Below are 19751 nucleotides of genomic sequence, written 5' to 3'. Positions count from 1 at the left end.
CTTAGTGGAAATGCACTGCGATTAAAGCACTGCACATCACCAAAGCAACATCCTGTTCCTAGGTCAGCCCATGACGATTGCTCCTTGCTATCGGTTTGCAAAATTCCTGAATATTCATGAGGTTTGTTCTCTTCAGATTAGACTGAACCCTTGCACTAACTCTGGAGGCCAGGCTGTGAATATGCAGTACTCAGATTTCTCATCTGCAAAATGGTTTTCTTTACATCACAGAGGCATGAGAAGCATGAATTAAAATACTACCCAGGTAGGGAGGGCTTTTGAAGAAAGGGGTATGTAGGGACTGTGCAAATTCACCCAGCGTGTGCAGGGGTTCTTGTGCCTTTTGCTCCCACTGGAAATTCCTGGCATGTCATGTGTCCATAACTGTATGGCAGGACTTTACTTTTGATTAAACTGCTTTTATTTCAGAATATTATAGGAAGGTAAAGAAGGAGCCTGTTGGTCATTAAAGCTGAGCACTGCTTCTCCATTTATCTCTCAAGTACCTTGCAGAGCTCCTAATTGAAAACTCGAAGTTCTGTACTAATTCATTGAAATATTTATTTTAGCACCTTTCATTCCTTCTTTTTGCAGTGAGCAACTGGAATTTCATCTTTTTTTTTTTACTAAACCTGTATTCATGATGGCAACCCAGATATAATCTCTCCTTTCCAGCTGGTAATTGCTTGTTGCAATCCCCTTGGACACACCAGAAATGCAGGATGAATGAAGGCAGTGACAATATTAAGCCCTGTGTCATGTTTTGTCTGGATATGAAATTTCAGGGTATCTGCTAAAACCCAAAATGCCTGAGTAACTCCATTCACCTCTCTTTCCCTCAATTATTTACATGGAACTATCAGGAGACAGCGTGTCATAATATCCATTCATTCTTGCAAACCCTAAACAAGGAGAGAGCTGAGCCAGGACTAAGTCAAACATACAGAGAAAGAGACAAGTACATCTGGCTGGGAATAAACAGCTAGCTTTTTGCTTCCTCTCCTGGAAACCTTCTTGACTTTTGTTCTGTCTCAGTTTATCCTCTCAGAGATGGAATGGCCTGCTTTGTGTAGCAGTTCAAAGCATCCTCAGATTTGGGTGTCATTAAAAACTTAAATGTTCAAGAGCAAAAGCAGAACTGATTTTCAGAGCTGACAACCCATTCCTGTATAGATGAGCACAGGCTGAGGGAAAGAATCCTGATTATATCATCAGTTCTCCATCTACAAAGCCAATACCAACAGGGGTGAGAATGATGAGCATTGCTCACTGCTCTTCTAATGTTTGAAGCGCCCTGCATCATAATGAAAGAGAGCTTGGGGAAATATACACAACAAATTGAATCAAACTGGAAATGCTGTTTGCCTCCAGAACAGACTTGGGGAATTAATGTTAGAAACCTTAATTTATTTTATCTGTCTCCATGCCATGGTAACTTGCTGTGTATTTTTAAGTACAATAAAAAGTTCCGTTTATTCTTCTCTGAAGTTATTCTAATGGAGTCAGTCATCCTCTTTTAACAAAATTGCAACAGAACATCACAAAAACATTTACTGGGGAGGCTGAAGAATGGTAAACAGAAAGAGGCTTAGGATTTAATAGTAATATTTGTCATATTTGTCATAGATGAGTAGGTACATGCAGTTATTTCTACTGACTCCTCTAGTCCTAAACTTATGTTCCAGACAGAGTTCTCAAAGATATTTTTACCAAAAGGAATGAATTTTCTCAAAATTCACTCAGTCACATTTAAAAACTTCATATAGAAAAAACTGTTACAGAAAGGTAAAAAAACCCCAAATTTTATCTAATGGTTTAAAGAAAAAGATTTCTCTGATTGCAATTGGTTATTCTAAAATTAAATCTTATACAGCAGAAAGATAAAATCTAAGTATCAGTGGTAGCTTTCAGTGGTCTGTATATGGCCTTTATTTTGTTAATTACAGCCAGTTAATTAACATTAACTCATAGAAATTAATTTTGTAATTTCATCTTTTATGTTTCTTAGTTATAGCTCTCAGCTTTCTCCTGGCTGAGGGAACTGAGCTTTCTTACAGAAAGGATTTCCAAAGGTTTCCATAGTTCACAAATCCTGCAGCAGCAGCTCCATGTCTGCTCAATTACTCCACAGTTTAACTAAAACATCATTTCAAGAGAGGGTGAGAGTTTGCTTTTGCAGATTTCCTCTGCAAATCTGCCTAGACTAAATCCACAGTTCTTTTGCTTCTAGCACACAGGCTTGGAAATACAAAGCTTGACAGTCAAAAGGTCACAAATATGAGTGTTTTTTGAGAACCAAACCTGTGTGGATAGGCACATGTACATAACTCTTCCAAATTTGAAAGAGTTCCCAAATGTGTAAAATTAGGAACCTATTTTGTCTGGTGGCCTTGAATGAACTGGGCTTGCCCATAAACAGGGACCAAAGATAGAAGTTAACCATATTGGGAGGTTTTATATTTTTTGTGTAAGAAAACTTATCTTTCAGCTACATTTACTCACCTCAAACAATGAGATCACCATAAATGTATCTGCCTTGCTTTGGGAGTAAATCAGACACTATTTATATCCAGAGCTTTGAATTTTTACTGCCTAGTAACACAGGACAAGACAAAGGACATAAAAGAAGGAGAAAGTAGTTCATAGCTTTCTGAGAGTTGGTGCCTTTTCCCCATCCTGGAAAGTTCCACAAACAACTGTTGCTTATTGCTTTATGGCTTTGAGATCTCATTCTGAAATCAGTGATTTGAAATTTGGCTTGAAGACACTTCCCAAATCCAGTACTTAAGCTTTAATGGTGCAAGAGTAATGAAAGGGCAGGATATGCATAGATTATTGTAAATAAATAGTATGATGTGCCAGGAAAAATGTGGAAGAGAAGTAATGAAAGACAAGTGTTCTACCAGGATTTAGTGAGTTCCATCTCAGCTTGGCACTAGCACAGTGAACTTGAGCAAAGCTGCAAGGAGCAAACCTGGGAGCTTTTCTTTTGTACTGAAAATGTTTTGAGAAGTTACTTTTGAGGAATTTATCATAATGCAGAAAAACTACATTTCTCCACTTGAACTTTGTCATTGTGGTTTTAATAAATTAAGGCAAATTATTCCAATTAGATATTTTTCTGAGGATTTTTTTTTTCCATTTAGGGGGAAAGAGATGAGTGTTTGAGAAGGATTTAGTGCAGGCATTCAAGCTGTGCTGCTGGAAAGGGTTAGTAGCAAGTGAAATAAATCTCGAATGTCAACTCATTCTCTTTATGTTTCCTTGCAGTCAGGCTTGGGTAAACCTGAGCAAACTGAAGTGTGTGCATACACACATCCTTCTGCTTATGGAATGTAAAACTCCAGGAGAGCTAAAATATTGTGACAGAGAACAAATACAGAATTGTATAAACAGATTTCATTGCACTTGGTAGTCCTCAGCAAAAGCTTTCGTGTATCCACATAATGCCAGCCCCAATAAAGACAGCATTTAACAAAACTGACTGTAAAGTCCAAACCTAGGATCCAATTACATTTTAACGTATAAATAAACTCTGGATGCAAATATTTCATTGCTAATGCGGGCACAAAAAGCTCAAGATCTGACCCTCTTCTCAGTTTTCTGCAGATCAAAGAATGCCCTAAACTTTGTCATTATTATTTTAAAATTCTCTTAATTAAACTCAGAACAAGCTGTAGCTAAAAGGCCATAATTTAAGTGCTTTAGACCATGGAGATGCAGCTCTGAGGAAAAGTGTGTTTTTGTGTTGCTAGGGGAACCCTTAATGTGCTATGGCACCAGGAACATTTGGAAAAACAAGAAACGAAGCAGAAGTAAGTATTCGGTAATGAAAAACATGAGAAGATTAAATCAAGGTCTAGAAGTCCAAAAGAGGGAGAGCCTCAGCATTTTAAAGAGTATTTTAGAAGAGTGGTATAATGTCTGTTTAAAACACTTATTTAGAAAAGTTATATTTAGTTATTTCAGGGGAAAAGTTTAGACCTGAACTATTGCCAGAGATTGCTTAAATTAAAGGACTAATGGTGAAGAGTCTCAGATGTCTGATGTCCAGTCAGTGAAAAGGTGTGGACTGGGATGTTCCACAACATTTTCTCAGAAATCCAGACATCCAGAAAATGTTTTCTGAGAAAATATTTTTCTCAGAAATTCAGAAATCTGAAGTTTTTTAAACTTCAGAATTTGTTACAAATCAGCTCTCAAGAAATCTGTCAATCTTATATGCGTGGTTGTGCCACTTTGTACAGTAATCTTCTCCCAGGGCAATACAAAAATCCTTCTGAACTTAAGCCTAAACAAAGACTTTCTCCATTTGTTATGGATTGAAACCACTGCTCTAGATCAGAACCAATAGTTATGGGGTCAAGGACCCAGCTGAGCAATGCCCATTTATTCCCACAGAGCAGATAATCCATAAAAGATGGAGAAATTAATGTCAAGGAAACAAGTTTTTGTATAGCTTGAGTAGAACTGTGTGAATAATTGACTTTTTGGCCAGCTGATCACACTGTGTCATTTAATGTCACTGAAGTATTAAGTGAAAATAGCTAAACCTAATCTCAAGCATAGTTTGGTATTCAAAATGACACTACCTAAATTTTGAAACAAAACATTTTGACCAGTCTCAGAGAAATCTACTTGCTTGAGTCAAAATTATTTGAATAAACAGCCTGAGGTTACTGCATCTTTTCATTGCCCTGACATTATTTTGCTGCATATATTTGAAAATATTACCAAACAGATTGGCAGGAAAGCTATCCTGATGCAGAAGTATTTTATGCCCAAATGATTGACACAATATATGTTTAATCATACAGGAACTGAGCACTGCCTGATAGAAATCTTCCTGTCTCACAGCATCCACAGAGCAATGCTAATTTACACCAGATGCACATCTGGCCTGGTCTGTGTAAAGAAACTGTTGAGGTGGAAATTTAATATTTAAACTAGTACAAACCTACAGACTTCTGCAATAAAATTAAATTTGGGTAAAGGATTAGTTACTGCTTTCATTATCTACTAACGGAGGCTTATTTTGACAGCAGACAGAAATCACAAATAATTGGAATCAATATTTTTGCTGCTAATGCAGTGTCAATGTCATTACACCCTGAAAGTATTTAGCTCTGAAGTGGGTGAGTGACATGGCTAAACATGGTGACAGAGTGACCCAGCACCTCAGGTTTCCTACCTGCTTTTCTACAAAACCTGCACAGAGCTTTTATGAACTTCGATATATCACAATGCCCTCAAGAATCATAAACCCTGAAAATCAGGGAAGATGAGAGTAGAAATATTTACCACATCAGGCTTTTTATGAATCAAGGGCTGCTGAAGACATTTTTGGGACCAAGGCTGGCGCTTAGCAAGTTCTTAAAGAAAAATGGTTTTTGCATCAGTCCCTTTCCCTCCCTAACTCCCCCAGTTCTGCTGCTTTTTCTTCCTCCTTCTGCTTCCTTCCTTCTTTTTATCAGGATACAAGGGGGAAAGGATAAGATGGGGCTGAAATTATGACTTTTCTTCTATATTTGTTTCTGTTTTCAAAAAGTGGGACTAGTCCTGAGGGCAGGTGACTGGTGCCCCCTCAGTGACTGAAGAGGATGTAGAAGAGCTGCATGGTTGGCTCCCTATTCTCCTGCCTTTCCTAAGTAAATTTTATCCTCCCCACCCTTAATGGGATTTGTCTGGCATTGCTATTGATGGGTCTGAGTGATCATGAGTTTTAATGTAATACCTGAAAAAGATAAACAGAGTAATAGAATATTAAGCTGCCATGTGGTTTTCCTTAGCTTCCACCTGACATTCCAGAGATTTAATTAAATTTCTCCGGTTTTGGTCACTGCTGAGAAGCATACTGGAACAGAGAGGGATCACTGGACTTTGTGCAGTCCTTGCCTGACCTGAGGCATAGCAATGTGAGAATGTGCTGGAAAGTCCTGTAGAGAGCCAAAGGATACAAGGAACAGTCTAGTGCATCTTCACCCCCACAGCTCTGAACACCTACAGTACCCTCCTCACATTATTTTCCTTGGATTAGTCTGACCTTTTTTCCAGTGTGATGCCTGTTGGGTAATGGGGGCATTTAGATAACAGCTCTAATCAGCCTTACAGCTCCTACTTTTCTCTGTAATGGTCTCTGAGAGGCACTGCTTCCATATCCACCTTCAGAGTACTCTGAAAAAAATACATTGTGGAAGGATGGTGGTGGGAGAAACAAAAGGCATTCACCATCCACAGGAAAGGAATAATTCTGTAGATATTTATTTGTTAATCTGTCTCAGTCTCTGTGTGCTGTGTTATTGCTTGCCCAATGAGTGAACTCGTGCAGAATTAGCAACAGACTTCCAAAAGCTTAGGGATGAGGTAATGGTGCACTGGAAGTGTGACCAGCACGACTCTGAGTGCTGCAGGACACTGCACATGCTGCAAACAAGTTGTTTATGCACTTTCAGCAACAACAGCAGCTGATGAAACACTGGAATATGAATGGTTTGATGTCCTTTCTTAAGAATAGATTTGAGTAAAAGACATCAAAGCACAGACAAGGACTTCATTCTGTATTAATACCCCTTGTAACCAGGTTTGAAATACCAGCTGTTACTATTCATTTTGCTTTAATAACTTTTTCTTACATTTCAGGCCAGCAACTAACTAATTAGCCCTAGATTTGATAAGGGATCTTCTAGCACATATCCCTATCATTTTGTCCCTCATGACCAACAATCTGGGAACATTCAGCACAACCTGACTTCACAATTACAGAAACCTATTTGGGATATTAAAAAGCAGTCTATGCCCTTATTTCATTAAGATGCATTATTTCCATGGAGGTCTAAAAAAATCATTGAAATATTCATGAAAAAATGTCTTTCCTTTTGGATGTTTTGAGCAGTTATTATTCTGCTAGGAATATCTATTGAGCATGATCAGCATTCAAAGTTCATTTTTAAACAAATCCAAAATAGTTCACCATAATACTAAAAACTCTATAACCCAAACCTGATAATCTTCTATCAAAAAATTATTGAATTATCCTGATTACGGAAGATTTCTGCCAAACAGAATAGAATACAAAACAGCTACAAAAATTATAAAGCAAAATTGACCTTGTGGACCATTTGGGTAATTTTTCATGGTATTTTCCCATGTTTTCATACCTCATTAGTCCCCATGACTATGGCTTTAAATCTGTGCCCAAGGCCATAAGAGTGAGTATGAAATAATGAATCTAGGTAATGTCAGTGGACAGGACCAGACAGAAAATCTATGTGAAATGCACCCAATTTAGTAGAGTTTTCAGCACTTTATATTATTGAAAACTATGAAAAAAGGCAGTAAGTTACAATTAAGTCACATTCTGAGAAATTAAATATGGATGCTCAGTGCTCTCACTCTCAGCAGATGGTTAAAGCATTGCCAGACAAGCCATATAATATTATTTTTTATTTGGTATTTCCAGATCCCTGAAAGAGAGGCCTTTGCTATTTAGTACAAATATGCCCTGTGGAAGATTTTCCCCTAAATGGTTAAGAAAGAAAACTGTCTCCTCTGAAAAAACAAGCCTTTGCTAGTGGTACTGAGAAAATGGCCCTCCAGTTATCTGAACATAATTCCAAGAACCAGCACCAAACTTTGGATAATGAACCTTGTACATGATCTAACAGCTTGGTTCATTCACCTATTTCAAAGCACATATTCCTTAGAGAAGACAATATTTTGTCCTAGTTTATTATAATATTGCACAAATCACAAGAGATTACTTTAAAGAAAAAAGACACAAACACAAACAAGGCATAAGACCTAAGCAGTGTTTTGCTATGTATTCTATATTTACACAGCAGCTATACTATAAAACACAAAGTATGCAATTCCACAACCCTCAAAAGAAAAGGCAAGTGATCTGGTTTTAATTTTAGGTTTTCTACATTTATATCTGGGAACTGTATACTTCCAGGAATTACGGGTTAAGTTGGAGGAGAAACAGGAGCAACTTGCTTTGCCAGTTTAAAATAGAGTTCACTGATTTCAGGAATAGTTTCTTTTTCACATGCTGAGACTTCTCCTGAGGGAATAGCTCACTGATACAGTAAGGACAACAGCAGCAAGACGTCTTCCTACACTGTAAAGTCAGAACAGTAATGACTAGATATAAAAATTTGTAATTTAATGCTTTGAAAGGACAAACATTTTGAAAGCATGTTTCCAAAATACATCTGCAAAATAACTTGTCCTTTTCTTTTATTCATTGTTCCATGAGACTCATGGCATTATGTTTATGGTTGCTCAACTCCAGGCACAAACATTTTCCTTCTGAAAAACTGGCAACTTTTTTGGCAAAAAGCATACGCCAAAGCCAGTGTGGAATGGATCTCCAGCACGGACCCACTAAAACAGTGCACTGCATCTCTGTAAGTGACAGCAGCAGTGAAATATTATAAACATCCTTCCTCCTGATTCAGCGTTGCTCCAAATGAATTGAGATTTTACATGAGGTATATGATATTCATGGTCAAAGCTTGGAATCATTATTGTGTATTTTTCAAAACCTATGAATAAGCTCTCAGCTGCTAAATTCATGGCTTCTGTGCCTAAATTGCACTCTATACTTCTTTTGGTACAATTAATACCAGTGGTCATGGTGGTTCCAGTGGAATGGAAAAGCTGTGGAACAGCAGCTCTGGCAGAAACAGACACAGCAATAAGGTCACGATGTATGGAGGGAGCAGCCAGCACTGGGCTTGCTGCACAGTAAAAAGCAGAGAGAGTTTCCATAGGAAATGGAAAAACACCCGAAGAAATATCTGTTAGCAGAGAGCAAAGAAGGTCAGCCAGGGCCTCTAGGATCCCTATTTATAAGAGCCTACCCCTGAGTTCTCATTTGTGAAGGTGGCTGTTTTTAAAAGGAATGAGAGACAAAGGTCTAGTCATATCACACAAGGAGATTTGTGTACACAAAAGTATCTTCTGTGCTTCCTTTTCTTTTTCCCAGAAAGTTTGGAGTTTTGAGCTATGCAAGATGGATGAATGAGGACGTGGTCTTGTCTTTGGAGTTTACACTGTTCAGATTAAACTGAGGATATTTTCCAAAAGCATGTGTTATGTATTTAAGAAGAGAAGTTCACTGTGGGGTGATAGAGATCAACATTTTTTTTCCTGGAAGAAGCTTTGTTTAGTTTCCATTAAGTAATGAGCTGCTAAAGGATTTGCTGCTACAAGAATCTGAAAAAAAGACACCTTAAACACACTACAGCAAAGTATTGTCCTGTGGGACAATTCCATGGTACAAATTGGTGCCAGTAGGCATTCCATCACTGAAAAATCAACTAGGAATAGCTAAACACTGAAAATTTGTTCCAGAAACATTCTTGAGAAAATTGTTTTCCTGAAATACATAATCATGCTTATTTTTTTACATTCCAGTGTTTTTACTGGTTTAGTAGTCTTGACAGGAGGCATGAATCACAAACTTACAAGCAGACAGCATTTTGCATTCTTTTTTGTGGAAAAGTTGGGCCATAATGTTTTTTGCAAGACAGACCAAGGCAATATGCAACATGAAGATTAATTATTTGAGTTTCATTTACATAAAAATGATAAAATTGGACACTTCTATGGTTACAGTTATAATGAAAGTTGTGTCAAAAATATGTTCTTTATTCCTTACTTAGCAATGTAGTAATTTATTTTACATAAATAATTATTTTGACTGAAATACTCTAAGAAGTGTGCATGACTGAGAAGAGAGAGGCAGTAGAGTCAGCTGAATTTCATTCTGAGGAATTGTTGGTCAATATACCACCCAGCCTTTATACTTCAGAAAGTTTCTCTTTGTTGCAAAAAGATAACCAATGTCAGCCCATATGAAATTTTTCTGAGTGCTCAATATTCACAATTCAGTATCTGAGTTGTTTGCTCTACTTAGTTCCTTGATATTGTTTCCTCTTCCTGACCGGATAGCCTTCTGGACTAAATTTGTTTCAAATATACTCCATCTCATCATTAAACTAATCTCAATTTCAAGTACTACAGTCACTTTCTGCAAACATATTGTCACAACAAGCAAATAAAAATGAGTGCAAGCATTTGCTGGGAAAAGGATGAATATTTTCCTGTAATGCTGTTGCATTGCTCCGATCATCCGGTCTCCCGTAAAATATACCAGCAGTAAAAAAGTGATAAACAATTGGCCAACACTTATCCACTTATTTAGAAACAGTTTCTTGGTGAAGATTTGTGATTAAGACTGTGCATGTGTCCTCAGCTGTAAGGCAAGATATGTATTTTATCCAGCCACACAAGAAGATCTCATCTTTAGTTCCTACTTGTGGAAGTAAATTGGGCGTGATGCCAAGTCACAGCTCCTTGCACACGCACTGTTCTCTGAAACCAGGTCTGTGAGGAGCTCACAGCACTGGGCTTGGGCTTATAGGAATCTTGTAGGACCATAACAGCAAGCACAAGAACCAGCCCTAAACTCCACAACCAAAACCCCACATGTGCTTACCCAGAATTCTGTTTGCTCCAGCCTTGCTGGAAACCCTCAGATTTCAGGTCAAACAAACTGCAGTGAGCTACAGGCTGACAGAAATAAATCTGGCTAGCTTCAGGTTTCCATTTCACTGGAATAGCTTGGCCCTCAAGACACTCATAGGGAAGACCTCAGGTTTCAGGGCTCCATGCTGACAGCCTAGCCTTCCATACTGGAACAGTTTTCAAGCAGTTTGAACAAATAACTTTGCAAAAAAAATCCAGATGAAAAGAGCTCTTCCTTGCCAGGGCGTCACAAGAAGCATGGTAACAGACCCAGTTCATTTGTGCTGGAAGTGCAGAGCTCACCAGCTCAGCTTGTGACACTTGTGTAATGGGAACAGTGCTGCTAATTTACCCATTTGCACAAGGATTTTCCTGGGAGAGCACCAGGAAAACATCTGCTGTGAAGACAGTAGATAAGTTCTACACAAATTTAGTTCAGGTCACTCAGTATCACTCCAAAATCTCTCTGCAGGACAGAAACACAAGTATTACTTGTAAAAGGGCCATGAGTATTTGTACAAAGTCTGGGACTCCTTCACCTCTTGGCTGTTCTAAGTGCTTGCTGACTTGTAGGATTAAATCTGATATTCATAAAGGAGACAACCTGGAGCTGAGATCTCTGTTTCTGCTTTGAACTGGGGTATACAACGCCGTCCTCCAGAGACAAAGTTTCAACATCTGTCAAAAAAGGTCTGAAAGTACTATTTTTCCCTAAAGGGAGAATTACAAAGTGAATTAGTTAACACTTAGAAAGGGTTTAGGGTTTCAGGAAACTAAGTACCATGGAAATGCAGGGTGCTGTGATCCCTTTCTAATTGAATATTTTATCATCCAAAAGTGGCAATTCCCTTACAAGTCAAATTTTGTTCCAGTGTTATTCCATGATATCCTTAAAAAGACATCATAGGTTTTTCCTTGCATTTCTTACTTCAGCCAGACAATCCTCCACTCCTTCTGCTTTGAAAAGAATTGAGTACAGTAATGATTCTGCTTCCACCCTACAGAACACTTGAAGTTTTGCACTTCACACTTGGGCTCCTGCTGCATAGGAAGTTCTAGTGGTGACAGCAATGAAAGGAAACAGCCTTTCCGAGTTGTGAACTCCTAGGTGAGCTGCCTTTGTTTTCCAGAGTCAAAGCATGGTATGAATACTCTAAATTAAGAATCAAAGCATTCCATATCTCTCAGCACATGTATAAATTAAATGTAGGAGTTTATAAAATACTTCAAGCCCTTAAACAACAGGAGGACACCACAGCCCCTTCCACAATTTTATGTACAGTTAGGCATCTGATAAACACCCCTACATAACTGCACTTTTTTAAAAAAAGAAGCACTTTACATGTTGAAACAAAGACGTAAGTAGCAGGGGGCAAATCAAAGCACCAAATGCAAACACTGGTAAATCTTCAGAACTTTGAGATCTTAAAAGAACTTGCATTGTGGATCCAATCCAAGCATTCTCATACTGACCTTGAATTGACTGGATGGCTGGAGACTTCAGAGTGGATGAAATCCAGTCAGTAAATGCTCCAAGTTTCTAAAACACAAATACTTACCTGAATTTGAAGTATATAATGAATTTGTCTTCAAACAGTAGAGACAATTTAAATGGCATTTGGTACCCAGCCATTAAATTATGCAGACTTTTAAAATGCACAGGCTTATAATAGGTACCTCCAGAGCATTCAGAACAAAAGAACATTTATTGCTATTTGAATTCTATATGTTGATGAAGAAACAAACCAACGTAAAATATGTTATTTAAAATGTGTGCTTTCAAAGGTGCCCATTTACTGCATATTAAGCAATTTTTTTCAAAATTGTATTATTGAGAAATAAAGCAGAAAGTAAAACTACGGATCTTCGATATTTAGCATTCATTAGTGTGATGTCTGTAATACTGTCTCATATCACAGCAAATTAGGGAAAAAGGACGACCAATGGGAGTGCAGAGCTGAACAGTTATGTTCCTTATCAAATGGGAGGATGTATCAAATGGATGTTCCACTGTGGTCTGTCCCAGTGCTGTTCAGTGCTTTCACTCCTTACCCAAAGGCCACATCACAGAAGAGGCTTGTTTGACCTAGGGACAAATGAAGTCTGGTACATTGCCAGCACTTTGGAGGTCAAGAATAGGATTCCACAATAGTTGTGACAAACTGGAGATACAAATGGAGAACTTTGTACCTTTTTTGACTTCTACAAGTGTTATCACCACGCTCAGGAATAATAACCTGCACAGGCAGAAAATGTGGAATAGCTGAGGAGGGAGAAATTCAGATAGAAAAGAGCATAGAAATGACAGCTGAGATCAGACAGGATGGGAGTTAATGTCGTGCTGCTGCCAACCCAGAGTGTCATTCTGGAATGTGGCTAGCAGACAAGATTGCAGAGGAACCCTTTTGCTAAAGCAGCACTGATAAGGCTTTAGCTGGATTGCTGTGGCTGTGTCAGGGACCACACTTCAGGAAGTCCATGGACTGGTCAGACACAGTCCCAAACATAGCAATAAAAATGATTAAGTGATCTGTAAATTACGAATTAGGGTAAAATATTGAAAAAGTGGAATATTTAGCCAAACAGACTGAGGAAAGCCTTGATAACAGTCTCTCAGGCATGTAGAAGGCTATTTTATGGGTCTGCAGAAGGAGCAAGACAAAATTCAAGAAATACTCAGGTTACATCATCAGAAACATTTTGTAATGGAAGGGCCATGAACAGCAGGAAAATTTGACTGAGGTTTTTGTGCATCTCTACTGAAGATTTCAAGGGAGGCTGACAAATGTCCGCCAGGAAGCACCCAAAGGTTGTTGCTTTTGCCTTGTAATGGGTGATTTCTTATTCTTTCCAGCCCTACAGTCCTGCAGTTCTGTTTGCTCTTTATCCTGTTTAATTCAAAGCACTAAAAGCTCTGACACACACCACACTGTGAAATACATTTGATTTCAATGAGCCCAGAAAATATTTCTGCTTATCCACCTTTTACTTTCTGCTGAAGGCAAGAGACAAATTATTGTTCTCATTCACCCAGTTGTTTTAGTGAAATGTCAGTTTCTCAGTGATGATCTAGAAACTGAAAGGCTCAAGCCTGTGGGATGTGAACATTGTGGTCCTAACTCAGAGAGAAAATGAAGGTCAAGAAGAAGCAAACACATACTTGCTGTTTCAGGAAGTGTGTCAGTGTCTGGCAGCTTGTTCAGAAGGCTCGTTATCTTGTATGGAGAGACTGAGCTGTACGTGTTTCATTCAGTCAGAAAGACAACAGAAAATTAAATCTTGAACACTGCCATAAATGTCTCCAAAACATTGTTGTTTAATTTGCAATTTCAGATGACTGGTACAGCTCAGACTGAAAGGACAGAAATGATGCAAATAACCACAAGAACTAAGAAATGCCAACAACAGTATTAATCTTTCTGGGGAGATTTTCTGGAAGCTTCATAGAAAAGTTGGATTGTGAGGAAATATGTACTTTTTTTTAAAACCAGGCTGAGTTTTATATCAAATGTTCATCCACAGCTCATTTGGGGCTATTATAGGGATTAGGTGAAAGGCATAAGCTGTAATTACAAGACAAACCATGCCAAGCCAACATGGGCATTGTTCAGGAAGTCATGCCAAATGACATCCCAAGCGCACAATGTGGAGAAAGGATTTGCCAACAATTTTAATTTGTGAGAAATTGTCTCAGTATTTTGTTTCACTTTGATAGTAACATGTTTTTTAAAAATGTCAGCAAGTTACACAGGGGCTGGCTGCAGTCTAGAGGTGAAACTGTGATGAAGAGGGCCATTAGTGAAAAATGCCAAGCTCTGAGCTTTATGTCATTAATATTTATGACATAAGAATCTTATTTAAATGCCATTCTGTGTGTGGATTGGGGTGAAGGAAAAGAGGGATGCTAGTGAAGGAGAGTTACAGCATTTATGCTAAAGTGTGCAGGCATCTTGACAAGGAACAAAGCCCTTGACAGACACTGGGTAGCAATAATTAGTCTAATGTTTGGATAGTTACACTTTAACCGACCTCTAATTTTAATGGCATAAAATTCTAAAAATGTTCTGTCATGCTGCCAAGTAAAATGCATTTAGATGGGTATTTGGAAACCAAATATCATTTTTAACCATCACCTATTATTTTGGGCAAATCGCCTGAAGTGGACTGAACTTCAAATATTTATTTCATGCCAGCCTGCTCGTCCTGAAATTCTGTTGTGATTTCAGGCAGACAGTATGTTTTGTTCAGAACAGTGCTATAACTCCTACCAGTGCCTGCTGAAGTCCTGCTTCCAAAGAAGACAAGTTCCAAAGTGACAAATTCCTCCTTTGCAGAGAGTGGGAAAGATACTGTGCTGGCAGGGAGTGCTGCCCTAGACCCTTCCTGGTCACAGGTGGTGGTGAGGCACTTTCACATCCAGAACTTTCATAAGCAATGGGGTTTGTGCACTTACTAGATTCAGATTCAGAATTTGGGTTTCTCCAGAGTGAAACTCTGTCCTGTTTGTGTGACTGTCCTGGGGTGACAATGCTCTGCGCTTTGCCACATGGCTGCAGTGAGTCCCTCTCATGTTTTTATAAAATTCACATCAGATTTGCATGAACTATGCAGGGAGTCCTCGTCCCCCTGTTTTTAATGCAAATTGTCTCCTCCTCTTGACATAAATAGTCTGTTTTATATCCTAACTTAATTCCTACAAACTGCTGTGTTTTTTCAACTTATGTTGTTATGTCAAGAAACAAATGAAGTGCACTGTACACATCATATTTTTCACGGAAATGTCTGGCATGTGTATTGCTTACATAAAAATACAGCATTGTTTAAGAAAGAGAAGAATTTAGAGGAAGCTAGTATAAGAGATCCAATTTTTTTTTAAGCAGCAATTCCTTGGAGATTATTTTATTTTTCAAATTACAGGATTTCATAGGCTAAAAAGAAAAATCTGGTTCAAAACACAGAAAACCATCAAGGGAAATCAAAGTTACAATTTTATACAAAGGAACACTGCTATTTGTAGCATGAAAATATAAAATTAAATACTATTGAAATTAACTGCTGAAAATTTATTTTAATATGTGGTAACAGAAATTTGGTCGTGCACTCTGTTACCCAGGAAATGTATCAGCTTTGAAGTCCTTACCTCCTGTTTCTATTCAGAGAAGTTCAAAGCTAAGTTTCAGCAGGAATCCAGGAACTTTTAAGGCAAAGATGAATTAACTCATGTGGCATGTTGTCCCAAATTATTACTTTGTAACTATATCCATCTAGAGTATGCAGTAACATCCAGAAGTTACGGATAGGTGATTGTACTTTGCATCTACACAATCAGCCCTGATATAAGAAAGAGCTTGGTTTCTCATTGACTTTTAACTGGTAAATAATGACCGTGGAGAAATTCATCCTAATGAATTTTAATAGAATTCTCATTAGTGGGATATCCCCTTTCGCACTCCTTTGGCAGCTCTTTAATATATGAAAGTCAGTATGACTGACTTTCATACATTGGCCAGTCTCATCTCAGTGTCCATATTAATAAATATAAAAATGCTTCTGGCCATTTCATAGAAACCTCAGTGGAAGGAGAAGGAGCCCTGTTTGATAATCCTGGGAGGGCCATGTTCAAGGGGCAGTGAGGTTCAGGGCTGACTGGAGGGCTCACCCAGTGCTGCTACACTGCAGCAGTGGAAAGCTAAAGGGGAGGCTGCCCAGCAACTAGAACTGTTTAGCTTTTAGTGAGCATTTTCTACTGAGCACAGACATTATCTTATCTCCTTTCTACCTCAGTGCAACATACAAACGTGTGTTTCAACACGGTTATTGTTAGTGGGATTGCTACATTCACACAATTGCATCAACCGAGTTCCTCAACATTTGATCCATTTCCTGCCAAGAGGGAAGGTCTTTGACTTCAAGCCTAATGAGAGTGACTGCAAGCTGATCCCAAAGGTGCTGACCACTGATGATCAGGACATCTCCAAATCAAGAGCTGAGGTGAAGAGTTCAGCTGCAAAGGTCCCTGACTCCCAAGAGCTGTGCACCTCCTGGGAGGCACCGGGCCCCTCCAGCTGCCCCGGCCATTAATGCGAGCTGAGGGTGCTCAGTATTTTGCATAACCCAGCTATAAATGCATTACACTTAACTGCATAATCTCAGGGATAAGGGAACATCTGTCATCCAATAGCAGCAAACACCATCTGCTTTTGTATCACCATATTCCTACTTACTTGAACAAATGGAGCTCAAGGCACACTGGGCACTGCTTAAGAAAAAGCAAAATGTATTTAGACTTGTTACTTTGCCCTTTTGCACATTTGGAATTGCTATAATGAAAGGCTTTGCTCACAAAAGCTTTCATTAGAGTGATTTGCTGTTTGTGCTTTCTCTGCTATAGTTTCAGAATTCTATCATTTTTCTCTAACCAGCTCATGGAAACTATCCAAACTAATTATGAAATAACTCACCTCCCATTACTCCCAACCTTAGCCAGTAGCCTACATCCTTTTTCAAGGATAATATCAGGAGTCTTTCTTGATCTCTTTATCTCCTGCCCAGAAGAATGGCTGGTCCAGCCTTCTGCTTCTCTTTGCTGGCACTAAAAGAAAAGAAATGCAATGGTGACACAGTATCAGGCTAAAAATCTTCCCTGGAAGACCTCTGGAATTTTGCCAAAAGAAATTTACAACTGAGTTGGTTTGAACACTTTGTACTGTTCATAATTTATAGTGACTTATTATTATTATTAATAATTTTAATGTCTGGAGGAAAATGAAATTATACTCTACTGCATTGTGGAGTCAAATTTTAAAGATGTTCAAATTATCTGACTAGATAATTGTTCCTCTTCTGGCTTTTGACTATGACTGTTCCTTCTGTTACTTGATTAAACAGATAGCAGAGCATGTGTCCTGGTCTGAAGTAGGAAATGCTTCTTTAGGAAGCTTTGGGAAATCTATCACTTCTCCCACTACTCCAATGTACTCTAAAGGCAGTTAATGATAACAATTTATGCTGTGCTTTCCAAATTTAGCCCTCAAGGGATTGATGTGCTGAGTGTCCCCAGAAGAGTACTTGACTGGAAAATCAAACTTAAGGACTGGCATAGAAAAGGATGCTCAAGTAGGCCAAATATAAACACAGCTCCAAGAACTAAGAGGAAATTAGTGGAGAACTAGAACAGCTCATAAATCTAGAGAAACAAAAATATGTTTGTCTGGAATCTTGGAAATCAAATTCAATTTGTATCTAGTGCTTGGCTGAACTTTTCAGACAAAATTTTACAATGTTTGTCATACAATTTGTACATTTATTATAATTTATAGAAAGAGTCTCTGTTTCCCTAAATATGTACAGGGACAAGGCCTGTAGTCAGGTTTTGTACATATTTGACCAATTACATCCATGCAAAAACCCCCTGAAAGAATAAAGCATTTTATTTGAAATGCCTTTAAGCTCACAGATTAAACTTTAAAGAAAACAGCATTTCTAAAGCCCCAAAGTCTTCTTCAGAGTTCCACACTCACATCTCTGTTCTCACCACAAAAATGAAAAGTGACGTCCCAAGGTAATGTTTAATATCATTTGTTTCTCACAACAGTACCTGAGAACCTTATTAACTGCTCCCACTGTATTTAGGAACTGTGCAATATCTGTAACATTAGGCTATCTTAGAGGTTTAGGTTATTAGCTTCTAACAGACTGGGGGTAGGAGGAGGAATAAGCTCTGAGAGATTAAATGTTACAGCTCTATTGAGGTCCAATCCAGCAAAAGCACAACAAAACATGTTAACTCCTAAATTATCACAGAAACTGGAGCAGCCTCTGAAGTGAGACTCGTGTACTTGTGTGTCATTGTTTAAAACACAATGTTAAAACACATCTTCTAAGTCTGGAGACTGAAAGAAAGCTTTGCATCCCGTCGCAAGTCGAAGGAAAGTAAGAATTTGTTCAAATTCCCAATGAGCACATCTGGAATAGCCTCCAGTATTTTGCTGCCAAATTTCAGAGCCAGACACTGTGAGGTTTCTCTGGTTTTATCTGCACCACGAGCTGTGGTACAGCACAGACATAATTGAGCTGCTCCTGACCACTCTAACTCAGCTGCTGAAAACAGGATCCTTATTAGTGCTGACATTAGTGCAAGCTTATTTATCTCACTCTCCCTCCGCTGGATTACTACCATGCTTCTCAGAATGTCTTCTCAGCCTCAAATTAAATTGCAAATTATAATCTAAATTAAATTGTTCTTCTTTCCTGGCTATCTTTGGTTTCAAGAAGGCCGTACTTCCCAAACAAACAGTACCATACGGGCTTGAAAAAAAAGACATGGGGAAAAGCCACTGGTCTTCTTTTGGATGAAAATCAACTGGATAAAAAGGTTTCTGTCATGATCACACTTGTAGATTACCATCCTCTAATATTTTTTTACATAAATCAAAGGTAGTTAAACCCTTAGAACAGGTACTTCAAAATAATCCAGGTTACTTTAAACATTACTAAAAGTATTTGTTGGTTTTGGGGGTTTTTTCTCTAAATGAATGCTCTTTAACACAAATTTCATTAATACCTTTGTCATCAAATTATAGGGATCAGTAAACTCTGCTGAAGAAAAGGCAAGTTCGGATGAGAAACTTTAATGAATCTGCACTGGGGGGCATTAACCTCATTGCTGCAGTTTGCTGGAGCCTGAGCAGGACCCAGTTCAGCAGCCTCACTAAGCACTGGCTGACAAAAACAAGTCTTGCAATATGGGATGTGAAACAAGTCAGGAAAACATCCTTTACAAGGCTGCATGGAATACAGGCTATTCCCCTGGATAATTTGCCACCATTAACCATTTCATTAGTATTGAACCCTTCAGGGCCTGTGAGTGCCCACGAGCACTCTCCACTGCTGCACAGCAACCAGGGTATGTTCTATATGTAATGTGTGCTGAGGCTGTGCCACGTGGGGCTTTTCAGTGTTTCCCTCTAAATAGAAAATTTTCTCTGAAAACTTTTTTTGCTTAAGTTCCTGGAAAGAATTATAGGATGTTTTGTTTTTTTCCTTTTCATAGAAGACGAGTTCCAAAGTGACAATTTCGTTCTTCCAGTGGGTAAAAGGAATTTGAACTTCCCTAATAACTGAGTACTTTAGGGCAGTGTTCAAAAACTTTTGAGATAAAGATACAGATAGAGATTATATAGATAAGAGCTTTTCCAGACTTTTCAAAAGATTTAAGG

General features: G+C 38.4%; 1 protein-coding gene across 2 annotated transcripts in view; it reads left to right on the top strand.

Annotated features, from left to right (window-relative positions):
* The window catches only part of PDE5A (phosphodiesterase 5A), a 105720-nt gene that overhangs the window by 20240 nt on the left and 65729 nt on the right, over window positions 1-19751 (top strand). Inside the window, exon 3 of one of the 2 annotated variants that reach the window (XM_041482269.1) lies at window positions 11538-11641. The exons of the other annotated variant lie outside the window; for it this stretch is intronic. The gene's annotated coding sequence lies outside the window, so the exon portion shown is untranslated. The remainder of the gene's footprint in view (window positions 1-11537; window positions 11642-19751) is intronic. 2 annotated transcript variants of the gene reach the window in all.

The sequence above is a fragment of the Pyrgilauda ruficollis genome, unplaced genomic scaffold (assembly GCF_017590135.1).
Source record: "Pyrgilauda ruficollis isolate IOZ18807 unplaced genomic scaffold, ASM1759013v1 scaffold58, whole genome shotgun sequence".
NCBI classification, from domain to species: Eukaryota; Metazoa; Chordata; class Aves; order Passeriformes; family Passeridae; genus Pyrgilauda; species Pyrgilauda ruficollis.
The sequence above is the reverse complement of the archived record's forward strand: the minus strand, read 5'-3'. Positions and strand labels throughout refer to the sequence as shown.